Source organism: Scyliorhinus canicula, chromosome 8 (assembly GCF_902713615.1).
Source record: "Scyliorhinus canicula chromosome 8, sScyCan1.1, whole genome shotgun sequence".
Lineage (NCBI taxonomy): Eukaryota > Metazoa > Chordata > Chondrichthyes > Carcharhiniformes > Scyliorhinidae > Scyliorhinus > Scyliorhinus canicula.
In genome coordinates, this window is record NC_052153.1 from 194,304,173 (window position 1) to 194,321,829 (window position 17,657).

Below are 17,657 nucleotides of genomic sequence, written 5' to 3' on the forward strand. Positions count from 1 at the left end.
GCTACCAATGATGGGTGTGTCCAGAACCAGGGGTCACAGCCTGAGGATTCAACCATTTCGGACAGAGATAAGGAAACATTTCTTCACACAAAGAGTGATGAGCCTGTGGAATTCATTGCCACAGGAAGTAGCTGATGCTCAAAATGTTGAATATATTTAAGAGGTGGATATAGCACTGGAGGACAATAGGATCAAAGGCTATGGGGAGAAAGCAGGATTAGGCTATTGAGTTGGATGATCAGCCATGATCGTGATGAATGGCGGAGCAGGCTCGAAGGGCCAAAAGTTCCTGCACTGACTGCCTGCTAACCTCCCAGCCAGGATATCGGTGCCCCTCCAGTTTAGATGTAACCCGTCCTTCTTGTACAGGCCCCACCTGCCTCGGAAGCGATCCCAATGGTCCAAATATCTGAAACCCTCCCTCCTGCACCACCAGTTTAGCCACATGTTTAGCTGCACTATCCTCCTATTTCTAACCTCACTGGTACCTGGCACAGGGAGCAATCCTGAGATTACAACTCTAGAGGTCCTGCTTTTTTAGCTGACTGCCTAACTGCCTGAATTCCTTCTGCAGGACCTCATCACTCTTCCTGCCTATGTAATCCGTACCTATGTGGACTGCGATCTCTGGCTGTTCACCCTCCCCCTTCACGATGTCCTGTGTTCGTTCAGAGACATCTTTGACCCTGGCACCAGGGAGGCAACATGCCATCGTGGAGTCTCTTTCACGTCCACAGAAGCACCTATCTGTGCTCCTTACTATAGGGTTCCCTATAACTATCGCTCTCCTGCACTTTGCCCTCCCCTGCTGAGCAACAGAGCCAGTTGTGTTGCCACTGTTATGCCTGCTGTTGTTTTCCCCAACAGTATCCAAAGGGGTATACCTGTTAGAGAGGGGGACAGCCACAGAGGATTCCTGCACTGACTACCTGCTCTTTCAAGCGGTCACCCATCTGTCTGCCTGCACTTTGGGTGTGACCACGTCTCTATAACTCCTATCTATGATGCTTTTCGCCGCCTGCATGCTCCTAAGTGCATCCAACTGCTGCTACAACCGAACCACGCGGTCTGTAAGGAGCTGTCATTGGTTACACTTCCTGCAGGCGTAGTCGACCGGAACGCTGGAAGCATCACGGATTTCCCACATCTCACAGTTAGAGCACTGCACCCCTCTGAGTGACATTTATGCAATTCAAAATAAATACTTAAATTGTTATTAGATTATGTTGCAATTTAAACTATATGGCGCTAGATTTTTACTGTAAAATTAAATGCTAAATACTAATCTCTGCCCTCAGGTTTAGTTACTCCTCTACCAAGTTATTCTTCTACCTAGTTAATTAATTAGTTTTAATTAACTTTGGTCAATTCTGCTGGTGGCCATGAATTGGTCCAAAAGTCTGTGCTCTGCCTGGTAACAGTTGGTGATTCGATTTTATCCCACTGAAATGGTTCAGAGATCCAAGGAGCATAGAATCATAGAATATGCAGTGCAGAAGGAGGCTATTCAGCCCATCAAGTCTGCATCGGCCTTTGGAAAGAGCACCCTACTTGAGCCCACATCTCCACTCCATCCACTCCACTCCACTCCACTCTAGGGGCTGGCTTAGCGAAGAAATTGGAAGAGTGAGTAAGCCGGGTGGGAGGGGTCTTTGATTATGCTGCCCGCTTTCCTCAGGCAGCGGGAGGTGTAGAGTCAATGGATGGGAGGCAGGTTCATGTGCTGGACTGAGCTGTGTTCACGACTCTCTGAAGTTTCTTGCGGTCCTGGGCTGAGCAGTTGCCATACCAGGCTGTGATGCAGCCCGATAGGATGCTTTCTATAGTGCGTCTGTAAAAGTTGGTAAGAGTTAATGTGGGCATGCCGAATTTCCTTAGTTTCCTGAGGAAGTATAGGCGGTGTTGTGCTTTCTCAGTGATAGCGTCGACGTGGGTGGACCAGGACAGATTTTTGGAGATGTGCACCCCTAGGAATTGTATCCCTATGTGTACCCATAGGAACATTGGTGAGGAACCAAGGCCAGATAGTGGTGGGGAAGCGATGCCGTAGTGGTATTGTTACTGGATTAGTAATACAGAGACTCGGGGTAACTCTGAGATCCCTGCTGTGAATCGCACCACGGCAGATGATGAAATTTGAATTCAATTTTTTAAAAATCTGGAATTAAATGTCGAATGATGACCATGAAACCATTATCGATTGTTGTAAAAGCCCATCTGGTTGACTAATGTCCTTTAGGGAAGGAAATTTGCCGTCCTTACCTGGTCTGGCCTACATGTGACTCCAGAGTCACAGCAATATGGGTGACTCTTAATGCCACTAATTGCAGTTTGAGATGGACAATAAATACTGCCCTAGCTGCCTGTGCCCACATCCCAGAAATGAATTTTTAAAAATGCATCCAAGGATACTGAGGGAAGTGAGAGGGGAAATCGTGAGGAACTGGGTACAATTTTCCAAACTTCCTTAGATTTGGGGTGGAGACTTGCAAATGTTACACCGTCATTCAAAAAAATGATACAAGTATCATAGGCCAGTCAAGTTAATATTTGTCTTGGGGAAGGTTTTAGACACGATGATTCGGGACAAAATTAATGCCTCGGGCAATTGCGGGTTTATTGATTATGGATCTGTTCAGGGAAAATCGTGTTTAAATAAACGGTTGGAGGTTTTTGATAAGGTAACAGAGAGGGTCGATGAGGGTAAAGGTCATTGATGTGGAGCAGGATTCTCCGTTTCCGACGCCAATTCCGTAATCGGCGATCGGATGGAGAATCGTTTTTTACGATCAAATCGGGGGCGGTGCTCCGCCCTCTCCAAAACGGCGTCATTGGGAGGAGGCAGCATGCCGTTGGGACGGCCTCAGGACGTCACCTGAAGGCCCCCCCGCCCCCCCCGATGCTCCGCCCCCGATGGGCTGAGTTCCCAGCGCGCGGATCACTGGTGCTCTCAGTTTCCGTCAACCTTGTATGGCGGCTGAGGACAGTGTCCAGGGGGTTTGGGGGGGGGGGGAGCCGTGCTGCTGGCCGAGGGAGGCTTCAGCGAGCACTGGGGGGGGGGGGGGAACGGTGAGGGGTCGTCCGGGGGTGGCGAGGGGAGGTCCAGGGGGGCACTATCAGGCAGGTGTGTCCGCGTACGGCCGGCGCCATGTTGTACACCGCAACTGGTGCACATCATCGGCGTGCGCATGCGCGGCCACGGATCCGCCCATTCTCCGGCCGCTTTCGGCACGGGAGCCGAGAGTTTTACCCGGCACGGCTGCGAGCCCCTCACCCGTCCCGGAATCGGTGAGGGTACGCCGACGATTTTGGAGTCCTAAAACACCACTGTTCCCAGGCCATCGTCAGCACTTAGCCGCAAAATCAGAGAAGCCAGCCTGTGGTGTCAATGCATTTCCAAAAGGCTTTCGACACAGTGCCACACAATAAACTTCTGAGCAAATTTTAGAGCAACAGGGATACAAAATTGGCTGAGTGCCAGAGGGCTTAACCTAGTGTGGTAGTGGAGTGGGAACCAGAGCAGTAGGTCAGGAGGTCAAGTAACTAAGGGGGAACTAGAGAACAATGCCAGTGAAACTCAGAGGAGGAGCAGGCAGGGAGAAGTTGCTGAACACAGAGGAACTAGTGGCCTGAAGTGCATTTGATTCAATGTAACAGGTAAGGCAGATGAACTTAGAGCTTGGATTAGTACTTGGAACGATCATGTTGTTGCCCTTACAGAGACTTGGTTGAGGGAGGGACAGGATTGGCAGCTAAATATTCCAGGATTCAGGGCGGGATCCGGCAGCAATGGGGCTCATGTCCCCACACCGACGGGAAAACCGGTGCCAACCACTCCGGTGTCAACGGTCCCCGAAAGTGAGGAATTCTCCACTTTCTTGGGGGCTAGGTTGACGCAGGAGTGGTTCTCCCAGCTTCAGCCGGCGCCGAAGGGCCAGCGCTCGTTCGCGCATGCGCAGAACGGCCGGCTTATTTCTGCGCATGCGCGGGGGTTTCCTTTCCGCACAGGCCTCTGGGAATTATGGCGGAGCCCGACAGGGGTCCGGTGTGGAGGAAAGAAGGCCCCCCACGGAATCAGTCCGCGCGCACATTGGTCGGCCCCGATTGCGGGCCAGGCCACCGTGGGTGCCCCTCCCAGGGACGGATCCCCCCCCCTGCCTCCCCCCCTCCCAGGACCACCCCCGCACACTTACCTGCTGGTTCCCGCCATGTGTGAGGTGAGTAATTCACGCCAGCAGGACTGGGCAAAACTGGACGGCAACTCGGCCCATCGGGGCCCGGGGAATGGCTGGAGGGGCCGTTGTCACCGACCCCCGACCGACGTGGTGGGAATCCCGCCGGCGTCGGGGTGGCGGGGTGGGATTCGCGCCTGCTCCTGGGGATTCACCGACCCGGCGCAGGGGGATGTAAAAGGGGTGGGGGAGTTGAACTACCAGTTAAGGAGAATATCATAGCTATACTGTGGAAGGATACCTCGGAGGACTCGTGCAGCAAGGCAATCTGGGTAGAGTTCAAGAATAAGAACATAAGAGCTAGGAGCAGGAGTCGGCCATCTGGCCCCTCGAGCCTGCTCCGCCATTCAATGAGATCATGGCTGATCTTTTGTGGACTCAGCTCCATTTTACGGCCTGAACACCATAACCCTTAACCCCTAATTCTTCAAAAAACTATCCATCTTTACCTTAAAAACATTTAATGAAGGAGCCTCAACTGCTTCACTGGGCAAGGAATTCCATAGATTCACAACCCTTTGGGTGAAGAAGTTCCTCCTAAACTCAGTCCTAATCTACTTCCGCTTATTTTGAGGCTATGCCCCCTAGTTCTGCTTTCACCCGCCAGTGGAAACAACCTGCCCGCATCTATCCTATCTATTCCCTTCATAATTTTAAATGTTTCTATAAGATCCCCCTCATCCTTCTAAATTCCAACGAGTACCGTCCCAGTCTACTCAACCTCTCCTCGTAATCCAACCCCTTCAGCTCTGGGATTAACCTAGTGAATGTCCTCTGAAAAATGAAATGAAATGAAAATCACTTATTGTCACGAGTAGGCTTCAAATGAAGTAACTGTAAAAAGCCCCTAGTCGCCACATTCCGTCACCTGTTCTGGGAGGCTGTTACGAGACACACCCTCCAGCGCCAGTACGTCCTTTCTCAGGTAAGGAGACTTAAACTGAACACAATACTCCAGGTGTGGCCTCACTAACACCTTATACAATTGCAACATAACCTCCCTAGTCTTAAACTCCATCCCTCTAGCAATGAAGGACAAAATTCCATTTGCCTTCTTAATCACCCGTTGCACCTGTAAACCAACTTTTTGCAACTGATGCACTAGCACACCCAGGTCTCTCTGCACAGCAGTATGTTTTAATATTTTATCATTTAAATAATAATCCCTTTTGCTGTTATTCCTACCAAAATGGATAACCTCACATTTGTCAACATTGTATTCCATCTGCCAGACCCTAGCCCATTCACTTAACCTATCCAAATCCCTCTGCAGACTTCCAGTATCCTCTGCACTTTTTGCTTTACCACTCATCTTAGTATCATCTGCAAATCTAGACACATTTCCCTTGGTCCTCAACTCTCATCTGTGTAAATTGTGAACAATTGTGGACCCAACACTGATCCCTGAGGGACACCACTAGCTACTGATTGCCAACCAGAGAAACACCCATTAATCCCCACTCTTTGCTTTCTATTAATTAACCAATCCTCTATCCGTGCTACTACTTTACCCTTAATGCCATGCATCTATATCCTATACAGCAACCTTTTGTGTGGCACCTTGTCAAAGGCTTTCTGGAAATCCAGATATACCATATCCATTTGCGCCCCGTTATCTATCGCACTGGTAATGTCCTCAAAAAATTCCACTAAATTACTTAGGCACGAACTGTTCTTTATGAACCCATGCTGTGTCTGCCCAATGGGACAATTTCCATCCAGATGCCTCACTGTTTCTTCCTTGATGTTAGATTCCAGCATCTTACCTACTACCGAAGTTAAGCTCACTGGCCTATAATTTCCTGCTTTCTGCCTACCTCCTTTTTTAAACAGTGGTGTCATGTTTGCCAATTTCCAATGCGCCGGGACCACACCAGAGTCTAGTGAATTTTGGTAAATTATCACTAGTGCATTTGCAATTTCCCTAGCCATCTCTTTTAGCACTCTGGGATGCATTCCATCAGGGCCAGGAGACTTGTCTACCTTTAGCCCCATTAGCTTGCCCATCACTATCTCCTTAGCAATAACAATCATCTCAAGGTCCTCACCTGTCATAGCCTCATTTCTATCAGTCACTGGCATGTTATTTGTGTCTTCACTGTGAAACCCGACCCAAAAAACCTGTTCAGTTCCTCAGCCATTTCCTCATCTCCCATTATTAAATCTTCCTTCTCATCCTCTAAAGGACCAATATTTACCTTAGCCACTCTTTTTTGTTTCATATATTTGTAGAAACTTTTACTATCTGTTTTTATATTCTGAGCAAGTTTACTCTCATAATCTATTTTACTCTTCTTTATAGCTTTTTAGTAGCTTTCTGTTGCCCCCTAAAGGTTTCCCAGTCCTCCAGTCTCCCACTAATCTTTGCCACTTTGTATGCTTTTTCCTTCAATTTGATACTCTCCCTTATTTCCTTAGATACCAACTTTCTACCGTCCTTCCTTTTTGTTCGTAGAAACCTTTGCTGGGCATTGTGAGAAATCGCTTGGAAGGTTCTCCACTGTTCCACCATAAAGTATTTTCTCCCAGTCTACCTTAGCTAGTTGTTCTCTCATCCCATTGTAATCTCCTTTGTTTAAGCACAAACACTAGTGTTTGATTTCACCTTCTCACCCTCCATGTGTATTTTAAATTCCACCATATTGTGATCGCTCCTCCCAAGAGGATCCCTAACTATGAGATCATGAATCAATCCTGTCTCATTACACAGGACAAGATCTGGGACCACTAGCTGCCTCATAGTTTCCATTACATACTGTTCTAGGAAACTATCGTCGATACATTCTATAAGCTTCTCCTCAAGGCTGCCTGGAATGACCTGGTTAAACCAATTGACATGTAGATTAAAATCCCCCATGATAACTGCTGTACCATTTCTACATTCATCAGTTATTTCTTTGTTTGTTGCCTGCCCCACCATAATGTTACTACTTGGTGGCCGATAGACTACTCCTATCAGTGACTTTTTCGCCTTACTATTCCTGATTTCCACCCAAATGGATTCAACCTTATCCTCCATAGCACCGATGTCATCCCTTACTATTGCCTGGATGCCATCCTTAAATAACAGAGCAACACCACGTCCCTTACCATCCACTCTGTCCTTCCGAATAGTTTGATACCCTTGGATATTTAACTCCCATTTGTGACCACCCTTTAACCATGTTTCAGTAATGGTCACTAAATCATAGTCATTTACGATGATTTGCGCCATCAACTCATTTACCTTATTCTGAATACTACGAGCATTCAGGTAAAGTACACTTATGTTGGCTTTCACACCTCTGTTTTGAATCTTAACACCTCGATCAGTAACCTTTCCTAAGTTATATTTCCTCTTAACTTTTCTCCTAATTTTCCTTGTCGTTGAACCCATATCTTCATGTAACAACCTGCTGCGTCGCTTTCCATTTATGTTTTTACTTCCCGTTTTATTCCTTTCAGTATTACTGGACCTATTCACTGAGCTCCCCTCAGTCACTGTACCTTGTACTGTTGCCCTTTTTGATTTTTGACACTCTGCCTTACACTTTCCCCCTTACTGCCTTTTGTTTCTGTCCCTGTTTTACTACCTTCCGACTTCCAGCATTGGTTCCCATCCCCCTGCCACATTAGTTTAAACCCTCCCTAACAGGTGCAGACCATCCAGTTTGTACTGGTCCCACCTCCCCCAGAACCGGTTCGAATGCCCCAGGAATTTGAATCCCTCCTTCTTGCACCATCTCTCGAGCCTTGCATTCATCCTATCTATCCTGACATTCCTACTCTGACTAGCTCGTGACACTGGTAGCAATCCTGAGATTACTACCTTTGAGGTCTTACTTTTTAGTTTAACTCCTAACTCCCTGAATAAGATGGGTTAGTCACAGTGGAGGTTTAATACAGACCCCCAACAACCAGCAAGAGATAGAGGAGCAGATATGTAGGCAGAGTTTGGAAATATGTAAGCAAGAGGGTTGTTGTGATGGGAGACTTTAACTTCCCCAATATTGACTGGGATTCACTTAGTTCTAGGGGCTTGGACGGGGCAGAGTTTGTAAGGAGCATCCAGTAGGGCTTCTTTAAACAATATGTAGATAGTCCAACTAGGGAAGGGGCTGTACTGGACCTGGTATTGGGGAATGAGCCTGGCCAGGTGGTAGAAGTTTCAGTTGGGGAGAATTTCGGGAACAGTGACCATAATTCAATATGTTTTAAGGTATTTGTGGATAAGGATTTTTTTTTTTTAGTTTTTCCAATTAAGGGGAAATTTAGTATGGCCAATCCACATAGACACAGGGACAATGTGCAAACGCCACATAGACAGTGACTCGGGGCCAGGATCGAACCTGGGTCCATGCCGCCGTGAGGCAGCAGTGCTAACCAGTGCACCACCATGCCATCCTTCTCTTTGGGCAGCACGGCAGCATAGTGATTAGCACAATTTCTTCACAGCTCCAGGGTCCCATGTTCGATTCCCGGCTGAGTCTGCACGTTCTCCCTGTGTCTGCGTGGGTTTCCTCCGGGTGCTCAGGTTTCCTCCCACAGTCCAAAGGTGTGCAGGTTAGGTGGATTGGCCATGATAAATTACCCTTAGTGTCCAAAATTGCACTTAGTGTTGGGTGGGGTTACTGGGTTATGGGGACAGGGTGGGGGTGGGGGTGCTCTTTCCAATAGTCAGTGCAGAGTCGATGGGCTGAATGGCCTCCTTCTGCACTGTAAATTCTATGATTCTATAAGGATAAGAGTAGGCCTTGGGTGAAGGTGCTAAATTGGGGAAAGGCTAATTACAACAACATTAGGCAGGAACTGAAGAATCTAGATTGGGGGCGGATGTTTGAGGGTCAATCAACATCTGGCATGTGGGAGGGTTTCAAATATCGGTTGATAGGAATTCAGGACCGGCTTGTTCCTGTGAGGATGAAGGATAAGACCATAAGACATAGGAGTGGAAGTAAGGCCATTCGGCCCATCGAGTCCACTCCGCCATTCAATCATGGCTGATGGGCATTTCAACTCCACCTCCCAGCATTCTCCCCATAGCCCTTAATTCCTCGCGACATCAAGAATTTATCTATCTCTGCCTTGAAGCCATTTAGCGTCCCGGCCTCCACTGCACTCTGCGGCAATGAATTCCACAGGCCCACCACTCTCTGGCTGAAGAAATGTCTCCGCATTTCTGTTTTGAATTTACCCCCTCTAATTCTAAGGCTGTGCCCACGGGTCCTCGACTCCTCGCCTAACGGAAACAGTTTCTTTGCGTCCATCCTTTCTAAGCCATGTATTATCTTGTAAGTTTGTAAGTATCTTGTAAGTATCTTGTAAGGATAAGTATGGCAAGTTTCAGGAACATTGGATAACGAGGGATATTGTCAGCCTTGTCAAAAGGAGAATGGAAACATTCGTCAGGCCGAGAAAGCTGGGAACAGATAAAGCACTTGAAGAATATAAAGAAAGTAGGAAAATACTTAAGCAAGGAGTCAGGAGGGTGAAAAGAGATCATGACAAGTCATTGGCAAATAGGGTTATGAAAATCCCAAGGCATTTTACACGTACATAAAGAGCAAGAGGGTAGCCAGGGAAAGGGTTGGCCCACTGAAGAACAGGGGAGGGAATCTATGTGTGGAGCCAGAGGAAATGGGTGAGGTACTAAATGAATACTTTGCATCAGTGTTCACCAAAGAGAAGGACTAGGTAGATGATGAGTCTGGGGAAGGGTGTAGATAGTCTGGGGCATGTTGATGTCAAAAAGGAGGTAGTGTTGGACCTTTTACGAAGCATTAAGGTGGATAAGTCCCCAGGGCCGGATGGGATCTATCCCAGATTACTGAGGGAGGCAAGGCAGGAAATTGTTGGGGCCGTGACCGAAATCTTTGGATCCTCATTGGCTGCAGGTGAAGAACCTTTGGGACAGGATTTACTCCCATTTGGAAACAAATTGACATATTAGCGAGAAGCAGCACGGTTTTGCGAAGGGAAGGTTGTGTCTCACTAACTTGATAGGGTTTTTCGAGGCGGTCACAAAGGTGATTGATGCAGGTAGGGCAGTGGATGTTGTCTATATGGACTTCAGAAAGGCCTTTGACAAGGTCCCTCATGGCAGACTGGTACAAAAGGTGAAGTCACACGGGATCAGGGGTGAGCTGGTAAGATGGATACAGAACTGGATCGGTCACAGAAGGCACAGAGTAGCAATGGAAGGGTGCTTTTCTGATTGGAGGGCTGTGACTAGTGGTGTTCCGCAGGGATCAGTGCTGGAACTGTTGCTGTTCGTAGTATATACAAATGACTTGGAGGAAAATGTACCTGGTCTGATTAGTAAGTTTGCGGACGACACAAAGGTTGGTGGAATTGCGGATAGCGATGAGGACTGTCAGAGGATACAGCAAGATTTAGATCGTTTGGAGACTTGGGCGGAGAGATGGCAGATCGAGTTTAATCTGGAAAAATGTGAGGTAATGCATTTTGGAAGGTCTAATACAAGTTGGAAATATAGAGTAAATGGCAGAAGCCTTAAGAGTTTTGACAGGCAGAGGGATCTGGAGGGACGAAGAGCCTGTTCCTGTGCTGTACTGTTCTTTGGTCTTTGTTGGTGAGCAGCTGTTTTTCTGATGGGAGGTGGTTTTAGAGTGGAGTTCCCCATGGGTCAGTCATCGGACTCTGTACACCGACGCTCTGAAAGAGCACCCTACCCAGGCCCTCCGGCCCACCCTATCTCCTTAACCCTACCTAACATATTTGGGAGATGGGATGAACCCGGAGGAAATGAAATGAAATGAAAATGAAAATCGCTTATTGTCACGAGTAGGCTTCAATGAAGTTACTGTGAAAAGCCCCTAGTCACCACATTCCGGTGCCTGTTCGGGGAGGCTGGTACGGGAATTGAACCGTGCTGCTGGCCTGCCTTGGTCTGCTTTAAAAGCCAGCGACAAAATTGTACCCACTTCTGCCACTGCCTCTGGCAGCTCGTTCCAGATGCTGTCACCCTCTGTGTGAAACAATTGCCCCTCTGGTCTCTTTTGTATCTCTCCCCTCTCACCTTGAACCTCTGCCCTCTAGTTCTAGCCTCCTCTACCTTTGGGAAAAGTTGTTGACTATCTACCTTATCTATGCTCCTCATTATTTCATAGATCTCTATAAGATCACCCCTAAGCCTCCTGCGCTCCAGGGAAAAAGGTCCCAGTCCATCCAGCCTCTCCTTATAACTCAGACCATCAAGTCCCAGTAACATCCTCGTAAATCTCTTCTGTACTCTTTCTAGTCAAACAATATCCTTCTCATATTAGGGTACCCAGAACTGTACACAGTATTCCATGTATGGCCTTACCAATGTCTTGTACAACTTCAACAAGACGTCCCAACTCCTGTATTCAATATTCTGACCAATAGAACCCAGCATTGCTGAATGCCTTCTTCATCACCCTGTCCACCTGCGACTCCACCTTCACGGAGCGATGAACCTGATTTCTCCTCCTCCCACAAACAATCAAACCCTCCACCACCGATGAACAGTGGCAGCCGTCTGTACCATCTACAAGATGCACTGCAGGAACTCATCAGGGTTCCTTAAGCAGCACCTTCCAAACCCATGACCACTGCCATCTAGAAGGACAAGAGCAGCAGATACCAGGGAACCCCACCACCTGGAGGTTCCCCTCCAAGTATCTCACCACCCTGACTGGGAAATATATCGGCCGTTCCTTCACTGTCGCTGGGGCAACATCCTGGAACTCCCTCCCTAACAGCACAGTGGGTGTACCTACACCTCAGGGACTGCAGCGGTTCAGGAAGGCAGCTCAACACCACCTTCTGAAGGGTAACTAGGGATGGGCAATAACTGCTGGCCTAACCAGCGACACCCACATCCCTTGAATGAAAAAAAATAACTCCTCTAATGTTCGCCTGCCGAGCAACTCCAAAAGCAGTTACATAACTATCGGTAACCATGTCCCCAGATGCTTGTGCCCCAAGCTCCAGTATCCTCCACCCCCTCCCCTGCCAGGCCTCTCTCTGTCTCTCTGCCTCTCTCTTATTCCGTCTGCTAAACTTCCCTTAAAATGACCCCTGAACCCATCCACTGTGGCAGGTGTTTGTTCGTGTTCCCTCACATCCCCGATATGACTCAGTCGAGTATTGTTTCATGAGGCTCCAAGTGCCTTGGGACATTTTATTTTCTTCCAGATTCTCTATAAATACAAGTTGCTGCCTATAGCAAAATGAATGTAGGGAACTGAAAATAAATCAGATCAGAAATAAAACTTCCGAGACGGGAGGCCCGTGGGCACTAGCTCCTATTTATAAAATGCTGCTTCCCTCTTCAGACACAATCTTCTGCTTGCGATTTCTCTTCAAAAATCTTCTAACCACACGATGTAATCACAGCTCAATTCGCCCTCAGAATTTGCTAGTTTTTCACAGTCAGCACTTCTACTTTAATGTTGCTAACCCATTGTCCGACTGTGATGCCGCTAACCCACTCTCCGTCTGTGACTCCGCTAACCCATTGTCCGACTGTGACGCCGCTAACCCACTCACCGACTGTGACGCCGCTAACCCACTCTCCGACTGTGACATCGCTAACCCACTCTCCGACTGTGACGTCACTAACCCACTCTCCGACTGTGACATCGCTAACCCACTCTCCGACTGTGACGTCACTAACCCACTCTCCGACTGTGACGTCACTAACCCACTCTCCGACTGTGACATCGCTAACCCACTCTCCGTCTGTGACGTTGCTAACCCATTGTCCGACTGTGACACCGCTAACCCACTCACCGACTGTGACGCCGCTAACCCACTCTCCGACTGTGACGTCACTAACCCACTCTCCGACTGTGACGTCACTAACCCACTCTCCGACTGTGACGCCATTAACCCACTCACCGACTGTGACGTCGCTAACCCACTCTCCGACTGTGACGTCGCTAACCCACTCTCCGACTGTGACATCGCTAACCCACTCTCCGACTGTGACGTCGCTAACCCACTCTCCGACTGTGATGTCGCCTAACCACTCTCGACTGTGACATCGCTTAACCCCACTCTCCGACGGTGACGTCGCTAACCCATGTCTGACTGTGACATCGCTAACCCACTCTCCGACTGTGACATCGCTAACCCACTCTCCTACTGTGACGTCCTAACAGATTCTCCCGACTGTGACATCGCTAACCCACTCACCGACTGTGTCGTCGCTAACCCACTCTCCGACTGTGACGCCGCTAACCCGCTCACTGACTGTGACGTCGTTAACCCACTCACCGACTGTGACGTCGCTAACCCACTCACCGACTGTGACGTCGTTAACCTACTCACCGACTGTGATGCCGCTAACCCACTCACCGACTGTGTCGTCGCTAACCCACTCTCCGACTGTGATGTCGCTAACCCACTCACCGACTGTGACGTCGCTAACAGATTCTCCGACTGTGACGTCGCTAACCCATTGTCCGACTGTGACGCCTCTAACCCACTCTCTGACTGTGACATCGCTAACAGATTCTCCGACTGTGACATCGCTAACCCACTCACTGACTGTGACGTCGCTAACCCACTCTCCGACTGTGACGTCGCTAACCCATTGTCCGACTGTGACGTCGCTAACCCACTCTCCGACTGTGATGTCGCTAACCCACTCTCCGACTGTGACGTCGCTAACCCATTGTCCGACTGTGATGTCGCTAACCCACACTCCGACTGTGACGTCGCTAACCCACTCTCCGACTGTGACATCGCTAACCCACTCTCCATCTGTGACGTCGCTAACCCACTCTCCGGCTGTGACGTTGCTAACCCATTGTACAAATGTGACATCGCTAACCCACTCTCCGACTGTGACATCACTAACCCACTCTCCGACTGTGACGTTGCTAACCCACTCTCCGACTGTGACATTGCTAACCCACTCTCCGACTGTGACATCATTAACCCACTCTCCGACTGTGATGCCGTTAACCCATTCACCAACTGTGACATCGCTAACCGACTCACCGACTGTGATGCCGCTAACCCACACTCCGACTGTGATGTCGCTAACCCACTCTCCGACTGTGACATCGCTAACCCACTCTCCTACTGTGACGTCGCTAACAGATTCTCCGACTGTGACATCGCTAACCCACTCTCCGTCTGTGTCGTCGCTAACCCACTCTCCGACTGTGACGCCGCTAACCCACTCACTGACTGTGACGTCGTTAACCCACTCACCGACTGTGACGTCGCTAACCCACTCACCGACTGTGACGTCGTTAACCTACTCACCGACTGTGATGCCGCTAACCCACTCACCGACTGTGTCGTCGCTAACCCACTCTCCGACTGTGATGTCGCTAACCCACTCACCGACTGTGACGTCGCTAACAGATTCTCCGACTGTGACATCGCTAACCCATTGTCCGACTGTGACGCCGCTAACCCACTCTCCGACTGTGACATCGCTAACAGATTCTCCGACTGTGACATCGCTAACCCACTCAGCTGACTGTGACGTCGCTAACCCCACTCTCCGACTGTGACGTCGCTAACCCATTGTCCGACTGTGACGTCGCTAACCCACTCTCCGACTGTGATGTCGCTAACCCACTCTCTGACTGTGACGTCGCTAACCCACTCTCCGACTGTGATGTCGCTAACCCACTCTCCGACTGTGACGTCGCTAACCCACTCTCCGACTGTGACATCGCTAACCCACTCACCGACTGTGACGTCGCTAACCCACTCTCTGACTGTGACGTCGCTAACCCACTCACCGACTGTGACGTCGCTAACCCACTCCGTCTGTGACGCCGCTAACCCACTCTCTGACTGTGACATCGTTAACCCACTCTCCGACTGTGACGTCGCTAACCCACTCTCGGACTGTGAGGTCGCTAACCCACTTACCGACTGTGACGCCGCTAACCCACTCTCTGACTGTGACGTCGCTAACCCACTCTCCGACTGTGACGTCGCTAACCCACTCACCGACTGTGACGCCGCTAACCCACTCTCCGACTGTGACGTCGCTAACCCATTGTCCGACTGTGACGTCGCTAACCCACTCACTGACTGTGACATCGCTAACAGATTCTCCGACTGTGACATCGCTAACCCACTCTCCGACTGTGACGTCGCTAACCCATTGTCTGACTGTGACGTCGCTAACCCACTCACTGACTGTGACATCGCTAACAGATTCTCCGACTGTGACATCGCTAACCCACTCTCCATCTGTGATGTCGCTAACCCACTCTCCGGCTGTGACGTTTCTAACCCATTGTACAAATGTGACATCGCTAACCCACTCTCCGACTGTGACATCGCTAACCCACTCACCGACTGTGACGTCGCTAACAGATTCTCCGACTGTGACGTCGCTAACCCACTCTCCGACTGTGATGTCGCTAACCCACACTCCGACTGTGACGTCGCTAACCCACTCTCCGACTGTGATGTCGCTAACCCACACTCCGACTGTGACGTCGCTAACCCACTCTGACTGTGACGTTGCTAACCCACTCACCGACTGTGACGTCGCTAACCCACTCTCTGACTGTGACGTCGCTAACCCACTCACCAAACTGTGACGTCGCTACCCACTCCGACTGTGACTCCGCTACCCACTCTCCGACTGTGACATCGTTAACCCACTCTCCGACTGTGACGTCGCTAACCCACTCTCTGACTGTGAGGTCGCTAACCCACTTACCGACTGTGACGCCGCTAACCCACTCTCTGACTGTGACGTCGCTAACCCACTCTCCGACTGTGACGTCGCTAACCCACTCACCGACTGTGACGTCGCTAACCCACTCACCGACTGTGACGTCGCTAACCCACTCTCCGACTGTGATGTCGCTAACCCACTCTCCGACTGTGACATTGCTAACCCACTCTCCGACTGTGACGTCGCTAACCATTGTCTGACTGTGACATCGCTAACCCACTCTCCGACTGTGACATCGCTAACCCACTCTCCTACTGTGACGTCACTAACAGATTCTCCGACTGTGACATCGCTAACCCACTCACCGACTGTGTCGTCGCTAACCCACTCTCCGACTGTGACGCCGCTAACCCGCTCACTGACTGTGACGTCGTTAACCCACTCACCGACTGTGACGTCGCTAACCCACTCACCGACTGTGACGTCGTTAACCTACTCACCGACTGTGATGCCGCTAACCCACTCACCGACTGTGTCGTCGCTACACCCCTCCTCTCCGACTGTGATGTCGCTAACCACTCACCGACTGTGACGTCGCTAACAGATTCTCCGACTGTGACGTCGCTAACCCATTGTCCGACTGTGACGCCTCTAACCCACTCTCTGACTGTGACATCGCTAACAGATTCTCCGACTGTGACATCGCTAACCCACTCACTGACTGTGACGTCGCTAACCCACTCTCCGACTGTGACGTCGCTAACCCATTGTCCGACTGTGACGTCGCTAACCCACTCTCCGACTGTGATGTCGCTAACCCACACTCCGACTGTGACGTCGCTAACCCACTCTCCGACTGTGATGTCGCTAACCCACACTCCGACTGTGACGTCGCTAACCCACTCTCCGACTGTGACATCGCTAACCCACTCACCGACTGTGACGTCGCTAACCCACTCTCCGACTGTGACGTCGCTAACCCACTCACCGACTGTGACGTCGCTAACCCACTCCAACTGTGACGCCGCTAACCCACTCTCTGACTGTGACATCGTTAACCCACTCTCCGACTGTGACGTCGCTAACCCACTCTCGGACTGTGAGGTCGCTAACCCCACTTACCGACTGTGACGCCGCTAACCCCACTCTCTGACTGTGACGTCGCTAACCCACTCTCCGACTGTGACGTCGCTAACCCACTCACCGACTGTGACGTCGCTAACCCACTCTCCGACTGTGACGTCGCTAACCCATTGTCCGACTGTGACGTCGCTAACCCACTCACTGACTGTGACATCGCTAACAGATTCTCCGACTGTGACATCGCTAACCCACTCTCCATCTGTGACGTCGCTAACCCCACTCTCCGGCTGTGACGTTTCTAACCCATTGTACAAATGTGGACATCGCTAACCCACTCTCCGACTGTGACATCGCTAACCCACACTCCGACTGTGACGTCGCTAACAGATTCTCCGACTGTGATGTCGCTACCCACTCTCCGACTGTGACGTCACTAACCCACACTCCGACTGTGACATCGTTACCCACTCTCCGACTGTGATGGCGCTAACCCACACTCTCCGACTGTGACGTCGCTAACCCACTCTCCGACTGTGACATCGCTAACCACTCTCCGACTGTGACGTCGCTAACCCACTCTCTGACTGTGACGTCGCTAACCCACTCACCGACTGTGACGTCGCTAACCCACTCTCCGACTGTGACGCCGCTAACCCACTCTCCGACTGTGACATCGTTAACCCACTCTCCGACTGTGACGTCGCTAACCCACTCTC